This window comes from Peromyscus maniculatus, chromosome X, assembly GCF_049852395.1.
Source record: "Peromyscus maniculatus bairdii isolate BWxNUB_F1_BW_parent chromosome X, HU_Pman_BW_mat_3.1, whole genome shotgun sequence".
Classification (NCBI taxonomy): Eukaryota; Metazoa; Chordata; class Mammalia; order Rodentia; family Cricetidae; genus Peromyscus; species Peromyscus maniculatus.
Genome location: NC_134875.1, coordinates 114,522,072 through 114,541,039, shown reverse-complemented (window position 1 = coordinate 114,541,039; position 18,968 = coordinate 114,522,072).

The window sequence follows — 18,968 nt, the reverse complement described above, 5'->3', positions numbered from 1 at the left end:
CCAGCATTTGCCATGTGCTCCAAGGCTGTCATTAACGAGACAGCTTTTCAGGCTGTTCAGACAGGATGATAATGAAAAAGAAATAATCTGTGACAGCAGCATGCATACAGGTGGAACAAAATGATAGATTGCTGACCAAGTAGTTATGCTTTGGGAAAGCCTTCTGGTGACATCTGTACCAGGCTGAGGTTTAGGCTTTAGAAGGCCCTCATTCTTGAAGAAGGAGCACCCAGAACACCAAAGGTAGCCTGCTCCTCATATCGCTGGAGTATAGAATCACAAGCCAGCCTGGGCAGAGGTCCAGATACATTCCTGGAACATGGGAAGGGAGCTGGAATCAACGACAGGATTCAAGATTTAGAGCCTCAGTGTGGTAAGGCTCTCCTCAAGGTAACCCCGAGGAGGAGGAAATGATGACAGGTCAATGGTGGCAGCACTGCCTAGCACTGGCTTTAGAGAACTGACTTCAATGGGCTCCATCACTCCTGTGATCTAGTGATGCTACCCTGCAAAAGAGCAAAAGCAGGAGAAGAAGGGTGGGCAAGAGGAACAGAGTGACTGAGGAGGAGAGGAAACAGGTCTTTGCTGAGGAGCTGAAGCTGGAGGGACCATACGTCCTGGATGGCCCCTGGCAATCGTGATTTAACCGGTTGTTCTAGAGTAGTTATTTTTTCAACTCTCAAAATTATCCAGATTTGGGTAGGAGATTATATGTTCATCCTTCCTACAGCATCCTGGACTGCCCCCAGTCAACTTTTCCTTATAGCCAATTGCAAGTGTTTAATGTCAGTCTTGTCTGCTCAGCTGTAATTTGTGGGAGAACAGGAACCACATCTACCTTTACCCCACTCTATCTGAAGTATTGGCACTGTATGGGTTCCATACAGATTTTATTACTGAATGAATGGTGACTGAATTGATGAATAAATACACTCACTGTTTTAAAAAGGTGTGGCAGGATCTAAATGAATGGAACGGAAGGAAGAAGGAAGTCATTGGGGCTAAAATTCCAAGGGAGGGGGTCATTGGAAGCATGTTTTATTTATTTACTTTAGTGTTATTTTTAACATTTATTCTTCAACAGCTTCATACACACACACACACACACACACACACACACACACACACACACACACAGTGCATCACAGTCATATCACCCCATACTACTTCCTCTTATCCTGTTTCTCATTCTTCTGGCCCTCTTCTTCTGACAGATTCCAAGGAGGCAGGTTTTGAAGCCCCAGGTCAATCAATGCTCTATTCAAACCTGCTCCTTCATGGAGTACCAACTGGCTCTGGGGCCATATGGTACTTGCTCAGAAGCAGAGCTGCTGCTGGTGAAAAGTTCAAGGTTGTCAGATGTTCAGTGAAGCTCCAAGTGTGAAGCAACAGGCATTGCATCTCTGCTCTCCGGGCATCTGCCCTGTCTGCCAGTGATTTCAGAAGGAAGCCAGAAAACTGTTGTTAGCAGTGGCATGGTGACCATTATTGTGCATTTTCTTTATTGTTTCCTTTTTAGTGAGAGAGAATCAAGCATTTTTGCTGTCAAACGAGGGCTATTTATGGTCCAGTCACTCACATTTGCTGAGAGCCACTGGGGCTGCCACATGATTCTAAGCATAAACCGTAGCCCATCTTAATCTAGCCAAGAACATGGAGATCATATATGGGAAACCAAGGTGGGAAAGGCAAAAATAAAAGCTGCAGCCAAAGTTCTGCTGAAACTGGTGAAGAGTGGCTAGTTTAGGAGGGAACGCCAGCACCTCCAGCAGTTTGATTTATCATCCCTAACTTGTCCAAAGACACACACACACACACACACACACACACACACACACACACACACACACAAACCCGAAACAAACAAACAAACAAACAAAAAACTGTGTCCACTTGGGTCTTAAATTCCCCAATAAAAGTCACTATTCTTAACTTTCTTGTGGCTTTTAGAACTGAGTGAGGCCACTTCCTAAGGAAAGAGACATTGCATCATAGTGCCTGGCTGCTCTTTCTTGTTTTGCCAGAAAGCTGTTGTTGTTCCTTTATTTGTTGTTATGCCTTTTTTTTCATCTGAGATGGGATCACTGTTCTGCCTTTATTTTTCATCTGAGATGGGATCACTGTGATGCCCATATCAACATAAGATGAACGGCCTGCACACTGTTATGATAACATTTATTGTTTACATTCTCTTGTCCCAGATATTTCCAAGCATAACTCCAAAGCATATCCATCTAAAAAGTCTTTAGGAAAGTACGAAACTTCTCACAAGCCTGGCTGAGATTTACCTAGCACCCATTAGACTATGTGCCATAGAGCAGACTGAGGCAATGGATGAGCAGTAGCATTATAGTTGAAAGGTGGAGGATGAGTATACAGGCCACAGCAAGGTGGGGCAGAACACAGGTGAAGTGACAGACCAGGGGACTGTAAACTAGGGCACAAGGCCCCAATCAGCCTGGCATGACTCTGTAATAAATTTCATTGGTACACAGTTATTAATTTTTTTGTTTGTTTTGAGATGTGGTCTCACTCTGTATCTTAGGATGTCCTGGAACTCACTATATAACCTAGGCTGGCTTGGAACTCATGGTGATCCTCCTGTTTCAGCATACCAAGTGCTGGGTTAGTAGGTATGGCCCTCTATGCCTGGCTTTCCTTTGTGTATTTTCTATGACTGTTTCCCTGTTACAACAGTACAGTGTCAGAGGTTTTATGATCCCCGTGCTGCTTAGTTTTCCTGTCCACTGGACACAAACTAAGGTCACCTGGGAAGGGGGTACCTCATTGAGAAAATGCCTGCATAAAATTGGCCTATAGTCAAGTTTGTGGAAGTCTGTGAATCACTGTCTTGATTAATGGTTGATATGGAAGTGCCCAGCCTGCTGTGGGCAGTGCCACCCCTGGGCTAATGGTCTTGGACTGTATAAGAGAACAGGCTGAGCAAGCCATGAGGTGTGGGGAGGGAAGCCACACCCCTCCATTGTCTGCTTTCAGCTCCCAGCTCCAGGTTGCTGCCCTCCTGGACTTCCTGCCCTGACTTCCCTGCATGATGGTTTGTTTATAAGCTGTAATCTGAAATAAACCCTTTCCTCCCCCCCCCCAAGTTGCTTTTGGTCCTGGTGTCTTTATCACAGCAATAGAAAGCCAACAAAATCAGTCCCCAAACACTAAAATATTTACGAATACCTAAAAGGTTTGCCAAATCCTGCCATAGGCCATGGTAGAAGTGGGACTGATTTTTTCTGTACTGCAATCAGTTTTCAGAGAGTGTGATTTTGAACAGAAGGTATGGGCCATTTGGTAGGAGAGAGGGAGCAAGCTCATGTGGAGAGAAAATAGCTTTTCTCACCTTGCAGCACACTCAGTTTCAGATCCAGAGGCTGAGGCTCTTCTGGATGGGAGCTGCTTGAATAGATTGGCTAGCTCTGCCCTTCTATCTGTATGCATACCCACTTACAACTGAACTCACTTCTTCTCTCTTCCAGCCCTGCCTAACTTCCTAGATCAGACAAGATTGGGTGGGATGTTCAGGGAGGTATAGCTGTGGGTTCACCTCTTCTTACAAACCCCTGTTGGGACTTAAAACATGGCCTTTGTAAGAAAAGCATTTTTAAAGCACAAACTCCCTAAAACAAAGAAAATCACCCACAGCTGCATCAAGCTACGCAACACCAGTGTGCGATTTCTTTTTCCTCCCCCTCTTTCCCGCACAGGAAAGGAAATTTTTTGGTGCCTGTCACATGACTGGCACTAAGGACACATAATAGTAGAAGCTTGAGCTCTACCTCAAAGATGGAGAGCAGTGGCTAAATCGTTACTTTGGGGGCTGAGAAGTGCAGTGGTAGTTGTCTACAGGGATACAGGGAAAGCACGGGAGAGGGGCAGGTCCTTTTCCCCAGGCTTCTTATATTCAAGGTGAGCCATAGTGAGTACCTGAGGGTCAGCCAGGTAAGAAGTGACATTATAGGCACAGGGGGGAAATACTGATGTTTCTCGGGTTCTAGTAAGGTGCTTGATAATTTTAGTAGCATTATCTTATGTAAACATTAAAGCACCTCTAGGAGGTGTGGAGGAGGAGGGGTGCCGGGGGCAAAGTCTGTGGGCATGAATGGCACCATTTTGACTTTCTATGAAATTTGAAACTGATATAGATCCCTCCTCCTGGTTATAAGATTTATGTTTTTCCCCCTCTTGGAGGATATGGACCAATCATGGTGCATTGGTTGCCCTTACTTAGATGACATCCCGTTATGAAGGTCGCCAATCATTCATTAAGTCAGTTACCACTTTGCCGGTGGGACTGGGTTATGTATATAGAGTGGCAAGGAAAGTGGTAATGCAGTATTTCTCCACAGTTGCCATTTTCAACTTTTAGTTGTGGGTCCAGGTCTCATTCAATGACCAGCGAGTGCTACAGGCTTGCTAGGGCGGGTAACTCACAGTGTCCTGAAGGGACCAGGAGATGCTTTCTGGAACAGTGACATCTCCAATATCTCTAGTCATGGCTGGGTGTACAGCGAGCATGAACACCAGGAAAGGCTAGAGTCCTACTGAAAACCAAACAAAACAGAAGGCACTTTAGCCTCTAAATTCCACCGGGAGGAAGGAGTGTGTAAAACTTAAAGGGCGAGGATGCTTTTCACTTTCCCTTTCTCTAGAATGCATACAAAGCCACCCACCGAGTTAGTGAGCTGTACCATGAAATATGGTATGGCCATAAATGAAATCACAAAAGAATTGCTTCCCAAGGCTTCACCTTGAAACCTTACCTCCTACACGGTGAGCATGCTGTTTATTACCATTGCTGCTGGGAAAGGGAGCTGCAAGTGTAATGCAGAGAAGACAGCATCTAAGGAGTAGAAAATGATAAGATTTATGGTGGGAATAAAACCTCAGCTAAATTGCCTCTTGTTAAATGTGGGTGTTGGGTCCATTGTTAGAAAAGTTCACTCCAGGAAAGCACAATGGTCTCTCTGGACAATTCATTCACTGCTTTGTACCTTCATTTCTGTCTTTGTAGGATGATAGCATGTTAAGTGGTCTGTTAAGAAAAAAAATCAGTGAAAGGGACAAAGTTTCCTTCTTCCTTAGGTTCCTTGGTTTAGTTGTCCTTTTGTATGGTTATTCAGGAGTTCTTCACTTGGGCAACCTCCACGGTGGTAGTGATGATACTTAGGACTTCACCACAAGGGCGCTGTAACCCTCATTTGCTTCTGATGACTATCCAGTAGTACTCTGTGAGGGGCTTCTTGTGGCTGGAGGCACAGTGACAAAGAAGAGAGATCTGCTCTTTTCCTTGGAGAAGGCTATCTCAGTTTGACCTCTGGATCTTCATACTGTGCTATGTTAATCACACCAAAACCTCGAGGCTCCTATGATAACCTATGCTCTGTCTATTTGGGGGTGGGGGAAGAGTAAAGTTTAGGTTTTTACATAACCAGAAACTTTAAGATTCTCTCCTGGCCTCTTGTCACCTACTTCTGCCATGGACACAAGTAACAAAAAGAACTGGACCAGCATTGTCCTTTAGAACTATCTGTGACAATAGAGATGCTCTATACTTTCATTATCCAACATAGCCAATAGCCATAGAGGGCTATTGAGCACCTGAAATGTGTCCAGTTGAAACTGAGATATCTATAAGTGGAAAATATGCACTGAATTTCAAAGCTATAGCAATCTCCAAACAGTGTAAAATACCTGAGCAATAGCCTTTAGGTTGATTGCACATTAAAAGTGTAACAATTTAGACATCTTGACTTGCTAAATATACCTTTAGAATTAATGCCACTTGCTTTATTTTACTTTTTGTATATGCTATTAGAAAAGTTACAATAATACACACAGTATGCCTTATAGTTCCATTTGACAGTCCTGTTTTAAACCTGGTTTTTCTCAACTGGAAGATGAGGCCAAGAGGCAAGAGACTGGTAAAGACATACTCATTTAAAAATGCTACAGTTTCTCCCCATTGTGAGTTGGTTATCCAGCAGTATAAACTCTAGACTCTAGGACTCTAGTTAGGGCTAATGTAGCAGGTGCTATCAGTTCTTCCCATTGCCCTTCAGAATTTATCATTCTACTACACGCTGGAGGCATTCTACTTTAAGAGCCTATAGCACTTCCCTTTCCAGTTGTGCCAGTATTTAGGACTGGTGTGGCAGCAATCCCTCCAGGAGCAGCACTCAGCTATTATGGGTAGGAGTTGGAGTATAAATACCCTCATTCCTTTCTTCATGTTCTATACAGTTCCTCAGAATTCCCAAGCAGGGTCAAGCTTTTGCCACCAACAGTAGTCAAACAATAGTACTGTTATTGGCTTTTTTCTCTATTGTATCTCATTCCCCCATCCCCTCACAAGTGCTTTCTAAACAGACAAGCACACTCTTCTCTCAGTGTCTGCATCTGGATGTGTGTGGCCTCCTCTACTGACTGGTGTAAACTGACCATGTTTCAGAGAATTGTCCTAGGAATGTTTGAATGGCTTCTGTTCTCATCTGGAGCCTGCAATATTAACCAACATGTAGATGCTTGATAGTGTTGAACATGTACTGTCTCACAAAGCTGCACATTTAACCACTTGGCGCTCTCTCCTTGCCCTCCAAAACACACCATGTCACATGAATTGGCCCTCTCAGCTATATTTTGGTATGCATTAATGTTTCTATTTTAATACTAGTGTCCAATCTCAATTTCCATCCGGATGGACTTCTGGTTTCATTTTCTGCTAATTGCAAAAAGATGCCCTAAGACATTTCAGGCATGATGAGTCCTGGGTAGGTGTAAATTGTTTGCTGTTGTTGAAGACACTCTGGGAGGGAACTTTCTAGAGTCTGACAGGATATTGTTCCAGATGTCAGAAACCCAGCGCCAAAAAATAAAAATAAACTCCAGTTACTAAATTGACCATGGTCTGGAATTTCACATAAAGAGAAAAGCCTCAGGCAGAAGCAAATGTGTGAAATATTTGGAAGTAGCCCAGAGATTCAGCATATATATATATATATATATATATATATATATATATATATATATATATATATATATATATATATATATATATATATATATATATATGGTTTAGCAACATTCTATAAGGTAGAAGATGGATGTTGGTAATTGACACAAGCATTTTCTAGTGTTATATGAGGGGTGAGAGTTGTAGAAAGATATGAAGGTTTTGAAGAATTCCTTTATCCACGCTCTATTTATTCTCTAAGTAAGAGTAAGAAAAATTGAAACCCATAGGGGTGAAATGAGGAGTCCACAGACACAAAGACAATGAGCTGAATGTAAAACCAACTACTCTTCAATCAGGTATACTTGTAAACTACTCATGCAACTAGCCACATTTTTTCCCCACAAGCATGAAGTATCACCCCTAGTATTTTCATTCATAAGTGTCCATGTATCAACCTTCACTCTTAGGCTCATCACCAAAGAGCATCAAGACAAACAAGGAAACTGTGTGTAGATACCCTCAGAGATGATTCTTTGCTTTGCTAGATGATGGGAACCCACATTTGGTAGCTACTGCAGGGGGCTTACCTGGGGATGAGCTCAAGGGCTGGCATGCAATATACAACACACTAAAAATTAAGTCAATGAGCTGAAGCAACATGAGAAACACAAGAGTGATTTTGGACTTTGTGCTAGATCCTAGAGGTATAAATCAGTTCCGGCCTTGGGCTCTGCCCCAAAGTTGTTTCTAACTGAAATAGTAGAGGTAGAGCAGACAATAGACTATTTCAAAGAATGTAAAAATGATTATCAACTCTCACCAAATATTTAGGAGAGACATAGCACATATTTAGCACCACACTACACCCTTAGAATTCTCTAATAATTCCATTAATGTGAATTGTATCTCATGTAACACCATACATTCTTCAGAGTTAGAGGCCGTATTTTCACTTATTCATTTATTCATATACTTATTCTGCACATTTACTGAATGTCTATCATGAGTCACTAGATACATAAGGGGTGCTAAGTGAAATACAAGGTAAGATAAAAGCTGCTTCAAACTCTTTAGTGGATCCCATTCTCATTCACAGTAGAAGACGAGTCCTTATAACCATTAGAAAGAACTGTTATGATTGCAAAATCCTTCACTTCTATGTTCTAGTATAAGGCTGCTACATCAAATGACTAGTTTCATTCAGTTCATTTAAACTAGCTAGTTTCCTCATGTATTAATTCATTGAACAGACATTATTGATTATTGCATTTCCATCAGGAGCTTTGCTGCCCACTGTAGTATAGGTGGAAAATGATGTTGACCAGTTGTCATGAACCATATTGTCTATAAGGAAATGTTCCAGCATTATATAGGTTGGCATATATCTTAATAAAAACACATTGTGAAAAGTCCTCTGAAGAAAAAAAATAATACATTGGGAAATAAAGAATAGGAAAATCTAATTTATATTGAGGGTGAGAGATGAGAGAAGACATCTGTACAGGAATTAAACTTTACATTGAGGCCTTAAAGAGGGAGGTTAGTTAACTAGAGGAGGAGAGGGAGGAGTCTTCAGGCAAATGGAACAGACCTACAGCAAAGTTCTGCAGCTGGTACCCTATTCTTGAGGTTTGGACGTAGCTTGAATCAGGCATACTTGTAAACTACTCATGCAAGCAGCCAAAGCAGTCATATGGAAAGGGGGTCTTAAAATATAAGGAAGGTCTCTCAAGGTATAAAAAGGACCTCTGGAAGAAGTTATATAGAATAAGCACATGAAAGTGCTTTCCCTAGAGACAGACTGTCCCCAACACATCATTGTCACCACCATGAACACCACCATCACTATTCATCATCACCATCACTGCCATCTTCAACAAACATACAGACTCGATGGAAAAAAGCAGGTGAGGCTGACTCTTGTTTCTATTGATGAAGAAATGTGAACATTTCTCATTTTCTTTCTTGAGTTCTCTAGGATTTTGCCACAGAAATAGATGACCCCTGTTGTATATACACTAAACTTAGAGCTAGAAGGCTTTCCTGCTTTTTGGCTGAAGCTGTGATTTTTCTCATTTATATGGCTATTCTCTAATTGCCTTGCTTTCTTTCCACAAGTTTTGTGCAAAAGTTCCACAAACTATGACACACCATAAAATATTTTAAAAATTTAAAGGTATATTTTTTTTAATCAGGAAAGACCAACTATATTACCTAGGCATCCCTACTAGCTGACTTCAGATTGGACAGGAAGGCTTCAGAAGGTGATCAGCAGGTAGGAAGAGAAATACATGAGGCTGTTTCTTCACTGGTCCCTCCCTATTTTAGCACTCTATCTCTGGAAAGAGCTGGGTGATTCCATGATCATAGATTCTGATAGATGGCTCATCTTCCATTGCCAAACATTTCTTTAGGATCCATTTGCACTATTCCCACCACCCCCATATCCTTCAGCACAGGGTTGCAATGGTTTCCAATCAGTCTCTGGGTGCCATAACAATCCTTGATGGTTCCCTTAATATGTTCACAAAATCCTTTTAACTAGAGCCTCTTCATTTGAACCTTCTAGGCTAAGTTATATTTTCTGTTAGACTATTGATTCATATGGGCAAACCAATAGCAACTGCAATAATGCAGCAACTTTTTTGAGTGTTCACAATGGGTCAGTTACTATGCCAATCCCTTTCAGAGCTTTGATTTGATTAAAAGATATTTTTCAATGAAGGTGCAAAATTACAACTTCCATACTACAAAGGTCAACATGAACGCATACATGTTGACAGACTCCTTCCTTGATCAAGCTTTAGACAGGTTTTGCTGAGCATGGTTTTGGTGAGACCCTGTCTTCAACCCACTGAACCAAACTTTAGCAAGACTCCTGTAAAGTCAGTTTAGTGAAGGCTTCCTCACCCCTTATACCTGATAAGATAATTCTCCATATCTGATCAGATTCCTTACCTTCCACACTGATAACGGATCATTCTGGCCTCCAGGTGGTAAAGTCCTGTTACCTCTCAGCATCTCTGAGTCATTTTCTAATCACTGTGCTCACTGACTATAATACATCAGCTATCCTCAGTATGTTTGAAATTGAGTCTGCTCTCTCTCACCATGATTATAGTATTGTCACTTCTCACAATACTTCTGGCTAATAACTTCTTGGCGTTTTAATGATTTTCAGAATCATTTTTCTTGTGCAATTATGTTCCCTGTAGTTTGGACAGGATTATATTCATCATTAGATCCCCTAGACATCACATCAGGACTCTTAAGTGAACACCTTAAGCCTTTTTCTTCACTCCTGACTGATTAGGATCCATTGGTAAATCTGACTCTTCAGCCAGTGCTCTGGGTGACAGTGTGTTAAAGCTTGGCAAGGACACATTTTGATTCTCAAGATTCTAAATATAAGGTCAAGGCTACCTCAGATTTCTTTATTTGAAAGGAACCTCTTAACTGGAAGTTTTCCCTGACTTTTCGTGTCTGGTGGGGATTCATTCCCTGATTCATGGACTGCAGGTTTCTCTTTCCAGATGTTTGTTTCAAGTGGAGATGTGTTTCCTAATTCTTGATCTGGAAAATTTTTGTTGTGTATGGTGTGTGTGTGTGTGTGTGTGTGTGTGTGTGTGTGTGTGTCCCCTTTTGATCTCTTTGTTGAATCCTGTGTCTTCCACAGGAATTTCTCAATGGACTGCATTTCTTCTTCAAAGGTCACTACTGACTATGTGCTCCACCTCTGTGGGACTAACTCTGTACACTTGTTGACGTATTACTAAAGATAATTTGGAGCTACAAGATTTCCCCAATCTAGCTCTTCTAAGGCCTCTCCCATTCTAGAACCTCTACTTCTCCTTCTTCCTTTTAAAACCTTTGACCTTTAATTCAGTTTCCTTGAGTCTTTTGATATGGCCCCCTTCCAGTGTTTATCTCTTCTATGCCTCTATTCAGCTCCTGTCAGACATTTCCTTTCCCATTCCAGCCCCTCAACTTCTTGTTATCATTGAGCTTTAGGCCTCTTGCCCCATAAGGAAATTGGTGCTCTCAAAGGACTCTGAGCCTCCCAATGGTAACTATTTGAGGCTAAAAAGGGAAACCTCGAGCTAATTGAAGACAGAGTAGACACTTTATCCACCCAAAGTATGCTGAAACAGCTAGATAGCTGCTTGATATTTATAAAAGTTCCTTCAAAATTTAGACCACAACCTCTACAATATTACATATAAGGACAAAAGAAAATCTGAAAAAATATCTTTGTGCAAATATTGGCTAAAAGTGTTAGGCTTCATATGCAGCAGATAACCTTAACGTTTTCCATCTGCCACAAACAAAATGCAGATAAAAGTATAAAGTGAAGTGGAGACAAGAGCCAACTATTTGATGCAAGCCAGAGAGTTTGAATTTGAACATTTACCTGACACATGCAGTTTTTTGACGTACTTGAATAAAATTTAATAATAAAGATAAATGGAGACTATATACAAGAGAAAAAGAATAAAAATTTCCTAAGGTGGAAAGAGGAAAGTATAAGACGAAAACCAAATGAATAAAGAAAATGTTGTAGAAGGAGAATGATGTAAACCTGATGGAGAAATAGGAAGTCCTAGCATTTATTCCCTAACAGAAACATTGAATGAACAGTTATCTACAGAATAAGGTGCTTTTATGAGATGTCCAGGATCAACAGTTTATAGATTTCAGCACCCTAGTGGAACACAAAATCAAGAATTGCCACAATGAAAGGGTAGATAATTTTATTTTACCTATAGAACCCCTCCTCCAAGAACAAAAAACCCAATTTTTGGCCTATGATTTTTCCCCCCATAGAGCAAAGAGAATGAAACGAGCATCCATCTTCCTCAGTCTATGAGGGTGATTACCAAATGGCCCATTTCTCTCTCTCTTTTTAATTCTAAAAGATTTTTATTTTTGTGCATTGGTGTTTTGCCATAGGTGTTGGATCCTCTGGAAGTAGAGTTATAGACAGTTGTAAGCTGCCTCATGGGTGTTGGGACTTGAACCTGGGTCCTCTGGAAGAACAGTCAGTGCTTTTAACTGCTGAGCCTTCTCTCCAGCGCTCTCTCTCTCTCTCTCTCTCTCTCTCTCTCTCTCTCTCTCTCTCTCTCTCTCTCTCTTCTTCATATATACAAGTCAGGAATTTAATTGATTAGATTGCCTGGAGGCAAAATGAGAACAAAAACGAAAGGTAAGATATTCATAGCAACTGCCATGGGGATCTCAACAACCAATCTGCATACTTTACTGGCCAGCCCACGAGCTTGCAGATGAAAAAGAAGGGAAAGAAAAAGAAAGCAAAGGGAAGGCATAGGAAATGTATTTTTTTTTTTAAAAAAAATAATGTACAAAAGCTTTCCAAATCTGGAGACGTGGAACATCAGATTCATGAAACCCAAACAATCAACTTTATTGAACTTTAAAACTTTTACACTATACACTACACATTCTGGTTAAATTGTTAAAGGACAAAGGCAAAGAGTGAGCTTTTAAACCAGTAATAGGGAAAAAAAGGTCACTTAGAAGTGATTCTCTATGTGGTGGTTTGAATGACAATGTCCCCCATAGGCTTGATCATCAGGATGTGACACAACTTGAGAGAGATTGGGAGGTGTGGCCTTGTTGGAGGAAACATGTCACTGGAGGTGGGCTTTGGGATTTCAAAAGCCTAAGCCAGGTCCAGTATCTCTCTCTTTCTGCTGCCTGCAGATCCAGATGTAGACTTCTTAGCTCCTTCTCCAGGCACCAGTCTGCCTGCATGCCGCCATGCTTCCCAATATAATGATGATAGACTAAACCTCTGAAACTGTGAACAAGCCCCAATTAAATGCCCCCCCCCTTTTTTTTTTTTATAAAAAAGAGTTGTCATGGCCATGGTGTCACTTCACTGCAATATAAAACTGACTAAGACACTCCATATGACTGTTGTCCTAGTTAGTTTTAACTGTTAACATGTCCTGGAGTCATCTAAGAGGAAATACTTGATTTATGAATTGTCTAGATCAGATTTGCCTATGGGCATGTCTGTGGGGGAGCTGTCTTAATTGTTAATTGATACAGGAGGGCCCAGTCTACTCTGAGCAGCATCATTCCTTGGGCAAGTGGCCCTGGGATGTTTAAGAAAGATAGCTAAAAATGAGCCAGAGTAAACCAGCCAGTAGAGTTTCTTTGTTTCTGTCTCAAGATTCTTCTTGAGTTACTGACCTGACTTACCTCAGTGATGGACTATGACCTGGACATGTAAGTTAACCCTTTCCTGCTCTAAGTTACTTTTGGTCATGGTGTTTGTCATAGTGACAGAATGAAACTGTAACAACTATCATCAGAATTTTCAACAGAAACCTTTTAGACCAGCAGAAATGGACATTATATAATCAAAATGTCGAAAGTAGACAACTGATTATAGTACTCCAAGAAAAACTAGCCCACAAAAAAGAGATGAAGAGAAATGCTATCAAAAGTGATGAAAACTTGTCACTAATACATCTGTCTTACATTTTTTTTTTTTTTGGTTTTTCGAGACAGGGTTTCTCTGTGTAGCTTTGTGCCTTTCCTGGAACTCAATTGGTAGTCCAGGCTGGCCTCGAACTCACAAAGATCTGCCTGGCTCTGCCTCCCAAGTGCTGGGATTAAAGGCGTGCGCTGCTGCTGCTGCTGCTGCTGCTGCTGCTGCTGCTGCTGCTGCTGCTGCTGCTGCTGCCCTGCCTGTCTTATAAGTAATCCCATTTAAGTGTGTGTGTGTGTGTGTGTGTGTGTGTGTGTGTGTGTGTGTGTGTGAGAGAGAGAGAGAGAGAGAGAGACAGAGACAGAGACAGAGACAGAGAGACAGAGAAAGAGAGACAGAGACAGAAACAGAGAGACACAGAGAGAGGAGACTATGTTGAGTCTTACTTGGTTTATACTTAAGAGAAATATGAGTCATTTTGCTGTTTAAAACTTTAGGTTTTCCATAATCATGTTACTTTAAACAGTGATATTTGAAATCTTTAGTGTTGCTTATAGTAAACAGATATTATTTTGTTGTGACCTAGGATACTATTTAGTCAAGTAGTATAAATAACCTTATGGCATTTCTAACAATACTCTTCCTTGCAAATAAAAGCAAGTGAAGGACCTGTATGATAAGAACTTTAAGTCGCTGAAGAAAGAAATTGAAAGCCGGGCGGTGGTGGTGGTGGTGGTGGCGGCGGCGGCGGCGGCGGCAGCGGCGGCGGCGGCGGCGGCAGGCAGGCAGGCAGGCAGAGCCAGGCGGATCTCTGTGAGTTTGAGGCCAACCTGGGCTACCAAGTGAGTTCTAGGAAAGGCACAAAGCTACACAGAGAAACCCTGTCTCGAAAAAAAAAAAATTGAAGATCAGAAAATAGAAAGATCTCCCATGCTCATGGATAGGTAGGATTAATATAGTAAAAATGGCAGTCTTATCAAAAGCAATCTACAGATTCAGTGCAATCCCCATCAAAATCCCAACACAATTCTTCACAGACTTGGAAAGAAAAATACTCAACTTCATATGGAAAAACAAAAAAACCCAGGATAGCTAAAGAATCCTGTACAATAAAACAACCTCTGGAGGCATCACCATTCCTGACTTCAAGCTCTACTATAGAGCTATAGTAATAAAAACAGCTTGGTACTGGCATAAAAAACAACATGTGGACCAATGGAATCGAATTGAAGACCCTGACATTAATCTGCACATGTATGAACACCTGATTTTTGCCAAATAAATTACAAATAAAATTTCATGATCTCAAATTGAGTTTAAAATTTTCTATAATGCCCATGTCAAATGATTTTTTTCTTAGATTTGTGAAAAACTTAAAATATAGTCATGGTTACTTGATATATTGAATTAAATAAAAATCATCAGTTAAGAAAATAATGCCCAATATTCCATAGGTTGTATATAAACTTTGTAGAAATTTGTCACCATTTTGACCATCCCTGATCTGTCCTGGTATAATGTTATCAGTTGTGATTCTTGGGTGTTTTTTTTTCTTTTTCATCTGTTTTCTTTTTGTCTTTTACTATACTTTCTACCCTAGTATTTTCAAAATTACTATAATTTGATTATTTTTCTTTGAAGCAGGATTCTTTGTATCCCAGGCTTGCCTTTAATTTAGAGTGTAGCAGAGGGTGACCTTGAACTCTTGATCCCTGAACCTGCACTGCTGAGATTACAGGAAAGTACCACCATGCCCAATTCATGAGGCACTGGAAATGTAATCCAGAGTTTTGTGCATGCCAGAGAAGCAGTATGCCAACTGAGCTATATACCCAACCCATATAAGATCTTTTCATGTTTTTTTTCAGTGTTAAGGTTAGAACCCATGGCAAGTGCCCTGTCACTGAGTTAATTACACCTCAACCTGGTACTTACCTTTTAAATATATGCCACAGAATCAACTTTCCTTGGCAAATAAACTGCCAGGAAACCTTTAATCACTGATAGTTTAATTACTTTGTAATTCATAGGTTTTGTCTTATTCTTTTTCATCTCTAAAGCATCTGCAATCAGCTATAAGCTTTAGCTCTTCCTCTTTAACAAAAAGTGATTATTCTCAGAGACCTATGGAAATGACGTGTGACAGGTATATTAGTGCACAGAGTTCTGGGGTCACTGTTTAAATGACTTTGAGACTATTCACTAGACTAAGGAGTTCCAGAACTCTACTAGAGAGGCTACGTGGTTCATAAAACTAACCCCAGGTCAAGTAGAATAAGAATGAACTATATGAGACTAAATGAACTGACGAAGAGTGCTTATAATCTTTATGAACTCTGTTTAGAATCTTGCTGGCTTGCTAATGTCCTATTTTCTAAATGTAAGGAATGCCTACTTTTTTCTTAAGATACCTATAACCCATATTTTATTATAATATGGTTTTGTAAATTAAAATTAGACATTTCTGTTTTCTGCCTTGATGCTCCAGAATTTGGAAATTCTTATTAAGTACTCTCATCCCCAAGGCAATATAATTATCTTCATGAATGCAATAAGAAGTGTCCTTGTAACAAAACACAATTCAAAAATTAGTTATACTCTCAAGGCTTTTAGTGGAATGTCATATTTGAGAATGTTGTATAAAATCAAATGTGAACAGTCAGCTTGAAGGAGCAAAAACGGACTTTATGGAACTAATATTTCCTATGTCTTTTAGAAAAAGCCAGCCAGGTACCTTGAGCACAGTTCCTGTACTTACATATAAGAAAGGCCACTTTCATCCTGGATGATGCGGGAACATTAATACATTTTAGGTGCCATAGAAGCGAGGAATTGGCTCAAATTGATAGGCAATATCAGTGGAGCATGAGGATAAATGCTCGACTTGTCTTTCCAGCCTCAATGGATGTTTGGAATATCACCAGAGATACTCTGAAAAATTTCAGAAAAGCAGCCTTTTAGAAGACCATGCATCCATTCTCATTCCTGCTGCTCTTATATAAACAAGAAGTCCAAATGTAAAGGACTCACTTGGAACAAAAGTAATCTTATTTGGTTATCAAAAAATACGGAGGCTAATGGCAGAAATTTTTTGTCGAAGAGAAACTATAGCACACTGTGCCCACTTAGTCAAACTCTCAATTTTTCTAATTTCCTCTGATCATCTTGTTGCAACTCTCCAGTTTAATATTTCTATTTTTTTTCTTCCAGTGTCTCAAATGGCAGCACTAAGAATTAAAATCTTACTGTTTGCCTCCTTTCTGGGACTCCAGATTCTCTGTAGCTGACCTCCCCAATCCCTACTCTGGGATCTAAAGAAACTGACCAAGGGGTGACCCACCTACCTGGAACTGATGCTGCGAGGGCTGTTGAGGATTCTTTGTGTTCAAACACGTAGACAACTTCTCAACTAGCTGCCCTGCTAACAAAGTTAACACATGGGTCAACTGCTTAACAAAAGGCAAGCAAGTGAGAAATGGCCCCGGATGCTTCAACAGAAGAAGACAAAAATGTTTGTCCCGATCAAGCTTTAGACGTGCTCCTTTGAGCACTTTTTGACTAAGCCTCATTCTTGGGCCTTGTCAGCCTGCCTACCCCAATTTGAGCAAGGACCTTGCCAAGTTAGTTTTCCTAGAATTCCCTCCTCCTTGACATCTGATCAGCCTGACTTGCCTTCAGGAGAAAACAAACAAACAAACAAAAATAACAACAACAACAACAAAACCCTGATAAGTATTTTTAGTGAGAATTGAGTAATTTTCCAGTCACTCTACTCACTGGTTAGAAAGCCATAGCTGTCTTGATTTGTTTGGAAGCAATGATACTCCTGAACTGTCTTTACCATTTTCTTAACATGGTTAAAAATTTAACTCATTCATGAAAGGATGATATAACCAGTTGGAGTGAGAATCCAAAGAGCAGGCATATTTATAGCTCAGAACTGTTGAGATAAGTATGAAAGCAGAAGCAAAAATGGCCTGCTTTTACAGGGTAGGAAAGGGAAGTCACTGGACAGAATTTCCATGTCTTCATTATTAACTGTATTTATGTACAAATCTACTTGTAAAATAGTTCAATGGCAATGAAAAGCTGAAGCCATATAATCCATAAACGTGTGCTCCCAATTGCATCTGAAGGGTAAAATGCTATTCATTGCCTGATTTTCTAAAGAAGGTTTTATTGGGACACATTCACTTATATATTGTCTGTGTCTATTTTCCTTGTGTTAAGTTGGACAACACTGAACATATAGGTCATGGAACACAAAAGTTTCCTGTCTGATCCTTCCCACAAATGGTTTCCTAACCCTCATGCTCTAGGTAGTACATAGCTTTCTACTGAAGAACATGTTTTCCTTCTACTGATGAGGACTATACTGCTATTAGGCAGCCCCACTTTACAAGGAAAAGAACTAAGATCAGTGAGTGGCGGAACTGAGAATCTACCCCAGGTCAATCTGATCAGGATGCAGTTTAGTGAGTTCCTCCTAGCAACAACAACAACAATGAAGCAAAAACAAAATTCTGGGGCTACAGCACACACTGAGCATGGCAACTCAAAATGTTCTCATCTTTAAAGAAGACAGTGTCATAGTTCAGTAGATGACATGTGGGTTCATGCATGCAGGTTGGGGGTTAGGAAAGACAATTGCTCTGATAACTCAGGAGGCCAATTTTACTTGCATTGCTTGGTCTAAAACTACCTTTATAAAAGAAAATGAGTTAAATTATACTACATTTGTACAAGACGGATATTAGTTGTACATCATCTGACAAGGAACCCAGGCAGAAACAGAAAATGATTCCAATTTTGTAGCACTTTTCTTTTGAATATTTGCTCTTTTTTTTTGTTTTTGTTTTTGAGACAGGGTTTCTCTGTGTAGCTTTGCGCCTTTCCTGGAGCTCACTTGGTAGCCCAGGCTGGCCTCGAACTCACAGAGATCCGCCTGGCTCTGCCTCCCAAGTGCTGGGATTAAAGGCGTGCGCCACCAACGCCCGGCTTGAATATTTGCTCTTTAGTACCTGTTCAGTAATTAAGTGCAAGCTAACTTCAGTTGTTGCTTTCTTAAATAGTGAGCTCTTCCCTTCTCCACATTAATTACATTTTCTTTTATATTAAGGCAATTTAAAGACAAGTCTCTGAAAGGAATTATGTAAGCTAATAGGCACTAAAAAGCTCCTTCCTGCTGGGCGGTGGTGGCACACACCTTTAATCCCAGCACTCAGGAGGCAGAGCCAGGCGGATCTCTGTGAGTTCGAGGCCAGCCTGGGCTACAGAGCGAGATTCAGGACAAGCACCAAAACTACACAGAGAAACCCTGTCTCAAAAAACCAATCCAGTCAATCCAATCCAATCCAAACCAAACCAAACCAAACCAAACCAAACCAAACCAAACCAAACCAAGCAAGCAAGCAAACAAACAAACAAAAACCCCCAAACACCCCCTTCCTTCAGTCAGTATTTGAAATTTCTAAATAAAACCTCTTTCTTCCTCTTTCCTCATTTTTTTAAAATGGAAAAGTGCAATGAAACACTCCAATGATAAGT